The sequence below is a fragment of the Oryx dammah genome, unplaced genomic scaffold, assembly GCF_014754425.2.
Source record: "Oryx dammah isolate SB20612 unplaced genomic scaffold, SCBI_Odam_1.1 HiC_scaffold_2055, whole genome shotgun sequence".
NCBI classification, from domain to species: domain Eukaryota; kingdom Metazoa; phylum Chordata; class Mammalia; order Artiodactyla; family Bovidae; genus Oryx; species Oryx dammah.
Genome location: NW_024072152.1, coordinates 1 through 5,880, shown reverse-complemented (window position 1 = coordinate 5,880; position 5,880 = coordinate 1). Strand labels below are relative to the sequence as shown.

Genomic DNA, 5,880 nt, shown 5'->3' with positions numbered 1-5,880 from the left:
AGGTAATAATCAGAGCTTCTAATCAAATCACAGACTCATTTTTATCAGACTGATTGGAGATTTTGGCCAAAAGCAAAGAATATTTTATTCTTAGTTATCATGAGCAGGTTTATATTGAGCTACATTTATTTCACATGCAATCATTTGTCCAGTTGGAAAATTAGGAGTTTTCTCCAAAGGTGAAGCATGTAGCTAGTAATCTCTGCTCCAAGGGTTACCCTCATGGAGAAAGGGGCTTCTGTAGAAAGTCAGGATCAGGAGAAAGGATATGATTTTGTTGCATTTCTATGAGTTCTTCTAGTGGTCACAGACATTTTTTTACTTTTATTTTTTTTTTTGAGAAGCTTTTCCAAAAATTTGGAGGTCAAACTAACCTCTTTAAATTCTTCTGTTTATTAATACTTATATTTTACATTAAAGGCCCAGCTAGATAAAAAACGAGATGACTTTTGTAACCAGAATCTTAAAGCATCCGAAAATCATTGCTCTGCTTTACTGAAGGATATTTTCAGTCCTCTAGAAGAAGATATGAAACAGGGGTTTATTTGAAACAAGGGGACTATTGCCTCTTAATGAAGAAGAGGCAAGTGCTGAAGAAGAAGTATTTTCAGGAGCCCAGAAAAGGCATACAGGTAAGCAAGTTTGATTCTGGGAAGCTACTGATGCCTCTTTGAGGTGACAGTGTGACCATGTGTGTTCTACACAGATGCTCAATTATAGGAACAACATCATTCAGGCTCTCATTCTATAAACACGTACAGGGAGCCTGTTACACCAGGTATAACCAATGTGCTCATCCAAGAGCATACCCTAAGTTAACAACTGAGTTATCAACTGGATTACCAGATGTATCCAAAATTTCAAATATGTCATCTTTATCTCTCTGCCTGTGGCTGCCCCCAGCCCTACACTTCCCTCCCTCCCATTCTCCCTCTACCCACTTTATTCAGATCCACTTTCTCCATGATGCCTTCATTCTCCAACAAGCTCACCCCATAAGGGACCACAGCACCAACAGCTCCAAAATCAGAGCCCTCAGTTTACAAGCACAGAGAATCACTATTTACATGCATATCAACCTCTTAAAAAGGATTCTGCTCAGGAGGGTGCCTTGCTTGGCCAGTCTGGAGCATGTGCTCAGCCCAGTGACAGGAGTCTGATCACCAGGCACACCAGGGCCAAGAGGAGCAGTTCCTAGAGGGAAAGGTGGAAAACATGAATAAGTGTTTATAGTCATTTCCTACTACTAACCCCATGATGTCCGGGTCCCAGGCTGAGAAGATTCTTCAGGAATACTTGAAGTCCAAGGAGTCTGTGACTGATGTAATTCTACAGACAGACCAGACGCTCTCAGAGAAGGAAAAGTAGATTGAAGGTGAGGAGCCAGTCAAGAGACTAGACAGCCTCGAAAGCTCTTTAAAGTTCTAACTAATTCAGCTACGTGAACCGAGGAGCCTTAAACTACAGCAACATGAGAAAAGATGTCTCTTATTTGCTAATATGTTTTCTGAGTAGGGTGTATGCAGCCAGTAGCAACAGTGATAGGGAATTGTAGATGGAAGAAAGAAGCCACTTGGTCTCCACATACATTTTTCTTTCTCCTCTTCCTCCTGACAGTGGAACGTGTGAAAGCTGAATCTGCACAGGCTGCAGCAACAATGCTGGAGGAAATGCAAATAAAGAACCAGCAGATGATGGAAGAGAAAGAAAAGAGCCATAAGGAACTTGTGAAACAACAGACTAAGATGGAGAGGGATAGGGCCCAGTTACTGAGAGAGCAGGAGAGAACTCTTGCTCTCAAACTGCAGGTATTTAACTGCAGCACAGTGAGATTCCTCTTATTCTGTTTTCCCTCTACACTCCCTGGTCACAAATGTGGCCCAGCAGTGAGAACATGAAGCCCAGAAGCAGGACCTTGCATGCTTACTTGTCCTTTTCAATCCTTGTTTGTCTGCCTGAACTGGCCCCTGCAGTGTCTTGTTACTAAAAGACTTTACTTGCAGTTATGTCTCACCTAGTCTTTTATCACTATATCTGTCAATCAAGGTAGCTGTTATCTGCTAGGCATTAAAAAAAAAGGGTCTTATCCATATCAAAGCAAGACCTGTCATATCCCTAACACTTAGGAGATGAAAGAGAGGTTCAGAGAAGCTAAATAACTTTTATAGGGTCACAATGCTTGGGAAGATATCTGAACTGTTTTCACCACTTAGAGGGATCCATGATTTTTTTTTTTTTCCTGTCACAACTGCTATGACCTTTGGCTATAAGAAACCCTTCATAAGCAGAAGGACTCCTTAACTCACACCGCTGTGTCTATCTGTCACTCCTACTGGTTTCCTATGCCCTGCTCACAGTATGTGTTGAGCTGTGCAGAAATCCAGTATAGTCAAGTCTGGGACCCTGATTCCCTCACCTATATTTTGGTCCTTCTGCCACCAAGTTGTGGAAGCTTAGACCAAATTTCCTGATGTAAGATTTAGACAATGTATCAGATTTTGGAAATCCTTCTGTTTCTGTTTTATGTGTGTATGCGTGTGTATTAAAAAATAAAAATGCATAGACAAGACTCAAAGCCAAACATTTCATTAGGTTGTCCACAAAGGTTGTATATAAATAATGGGAGAAAAAATTAAGACTGCTAATTGAGATTTATTAACATATCAGGATGACCTTATGTCAGGAGATATAAGTCAAAAATCTTTCTTAACTCAAGGAGACTCAGGAAAAGCAATCACAGAGAAAGAAGACTTAAGCGAAAGTATAATGAAAATTAATGATAGAGAACATTTCAAGAAGAAGTTAAATATTTTTGAGTAACATGGAAACTTACATTACCATATGTAAAATAGCCAACGGGAACTTGATGTATGGCTCAGGAAACTCAAACAAGAGCTCTGTATCAACCTAGAGGGGAGAGACGGGGAGGGAGATGGAAGGGAGTTTCAAAAGGGAGGGGATATATGTATACCTATGGCTGATTCATGTTGAGATTTGACAGAAAACAGCAACATTCTATAAAGCAATTATCCTTCAATAAAAAATAAATAAATGAAAAGTAAAAAAAAAAATCCTTGAATGTGGAAACTAGATAGTAGTTAGAGATTTACTTAATGATACACACTATTCAATTTCCATTTGTATTTTTTTAGGAACAGTCCCGACTACTACAGGAAGGATTCCAAGAAGAGAACAGATGACTTCCTGATGAAATACAGAATCTCCAGAAGAAGATGAACGAAACAAAGAAGGAATGTGTCCTAGGCTAAAGAATTAAAGAGTAGAACTTTGCTGGTCACTCTTATCCAAGGCATTACTCAAGAAGTTTAAAACTAAGAAAAGTGTCACCATACTTGATAATATTTAAGTTTCACATTTTTACTACACTAAAATTTGCAAAGACACGCAGTTCTATAATTGAAGTCATGTGCACCTTCTTCACAATATTATAAACTGTGTAGCAAGATGCACTTTACCTCTCTGCCAGCACAGGAAGTATCGTAAGCTGGTACCACCCAGGAACTTCTTCCAGATGACCACTAGTTAGACAAGTGGATACTGAGCAAAGTCTTAGGTCAAAGTCTTGGGACATAGTTGGTCGTGAGTTTGACCAAATGCACAAGAGGTTGGGAAGAACCATTCTAGCTTCTAGTAAATGCAGTATAGGGTGTCCCATTGTTTCAAGATTGCACCGTCTGTCAGTAGTGATGTGACTCCTGGATACCTGGAATGGGCAATGCTTACTGGTGAATCCCAAGCTAAGGCAAATCACCTTGTATGGTGATCTAGAAGGTCTACAGAATTTCCACAGGAAGATGGAAGAAACCATTAGCATGATTATAACCTGGATCATAAATAAATGGGCTAAAAAAGGAAACTTTCGCTTCTTGTTCATTTCACCCAGATTATAATTGTAATTACTTTAATTAATAACTTTAATGGGACACTTTAGAACTTTAAGTGACACTAGACTAAACATAGTGACAGGATGACAATTATACATTGTCTTTGTAGCCATCTATAACTTGCAGAGATGAGCTTGAAATGATGACAGATAATGTGTTAGAAAACTGAGCTAAATTAATTATTAAATTGTTCATTACCCTGAAGTTTAGACTATTGTTTCCCAATTCTTGAGTCACATCCCCCAAGAGAATATGGGTTGTTTTTGACTTTTTTTGATCAGTAAAATAATACTCTTGGTATTACTTAGGACTTTATCACAACTGTCAAAAGCCCTAGGTAAGTGCTTAAAACTTCTTAAAGCAATGAAGAATTATTTCAGTTTGGAAGTAAAAATGCAAAATGTTGAACTTTACATTTCTGATTTTTTATAGTTTTTCACCAAAAAAGTATAATGTTTTAGTTTATATAGCCATGATTGGCTAATGTTTTTGTAAAATCTGGGATAGTAACTATTCATGAGTATGTCCTCAACTCTGCCATAAAGCAACCACAGATGATACATAAATGGATGGTATGCCTGTGTTCCAAGAAAATATTACATGATGAGAGAAAAGCAGGGAAGCAGCTAATGCCACTGAATCCACATTAGTAAACCTGCTTGTTCTGGTTGCCTTGGCACCCTTTTTTTCCATTGAATCTTCCCTTCGTTTCCCATCAGCATGGAGAATACCTCCTTCCACAGTTAGGCAAGTGCTGATAAGTAGTAGTTTTTTACTCATACTGCAGCTTCATAGGGGACCATGTGAGACTCAAGCATATCAAGTGGAGTATTTATGTAAATTCACTCTGTAGTTCCCACACTGCACTGCAACAAAGGAGTAAACCAAATACATTTTTATTAGTTAAACTTCATTGTAGAAAAGAGTAGCTCTGCATTCAAAACCTAGTAGTGGTTCCTTTGTTAATCATATAAAAATAAGAAAATTAAAGCTAAATAAAAGTAACTCTCTTTCTAGTTTTGTAACATGAGTTTCTATACCAGATTATAAGCTATACCATTAAATAAACTAAACTCCATAATTGCAGAATCAATGTAACCTCTATTAACCTATGGGCTTCCCTGGTGGCTCAGAGGTTAAAGCGTCTACCTGGAATGAGGGAGAACCAGGTTTGATCCCTGGGTTGGGAAGATCCCCTGGAGAAGGAAATGACAACCCACTCCAGTACTCTTGCTTGGAAAATCCCATGGAAGGAGGAGCCTGGTAGGATACAGTCCATGGGGTCGCAAAGAGTCGGACACGACTGAGCAACTTCACTTCACCTCACTTCTATTAACCTATACATTTTTATCTGCCTCTAGAAGATCAAGCAGGCATTCACAAGCAGAATTTATGAGAAGGCTGAGATGAGAAATCTATATTCCTACTTGCCATCATGCAGCACTTCCTTTTCCTTATTTGTGTCCATGTTAAGAGGAGGCCAATGAAATGGAGAAGCTGGCATCATAGGTTGGTGAACACTGAGTCATCACCTGAGTCCAGTTCTGAAACAGCTTTCCGGTAGCATAGCAGTGAAGACTATCTTGAAACCTCGTTTCAGAACCCATAATGAGTCCATGAATGCCCAGACAAATAGGCAGGATTTGTTAGACAACAGAATTGTTTATGTTTTAGCCATGTCCCTGTGATGCAGAAGGGCTTCCTATGTGGTGAACAACCTGATTCCCGATTCAGGAGACAAGAGCTCGATCCCTGGGTCAGGAAGATCCCCTGGAGAGGGGCGTGGCAACCCACTCCAGTATTCTTGCTGGAAGAATCTCATGGACAGAGGAGCCCGGCGGGCTACACAGTCTACAGGGTCACACAGAGTCGGACACAACTGAAGCGACTTAGAATGCACACACGCACATGTGATGCATAAAATGAAAGACTGAGAAAGCAAAGGACATACGGTGGAGGCGTGAGAACACTAACA

General features: G+C 39.6%; 1 long non-coding RNA gene across 1 annotated transcript; it reads left to right on the top strand.

Moving 5' to 3' along the window:
* Positions 1-3: 3 nt before the first annotated feature.
* LOC120859643 lies at positions 4-3,877 on the top strand. Its single transcript, XR_005720123.1, has 4 exons — positions 4-632; positions 1,273-1,375; positions 1,618-1,808; positions 3,153-3,877. It is a non-coding gene; the product is annotated as an uncharacterized LOC120859643 (long non-coding RNA).
* Positions 3,878-5,880: the final 2,003 nt, after the last annotated feature.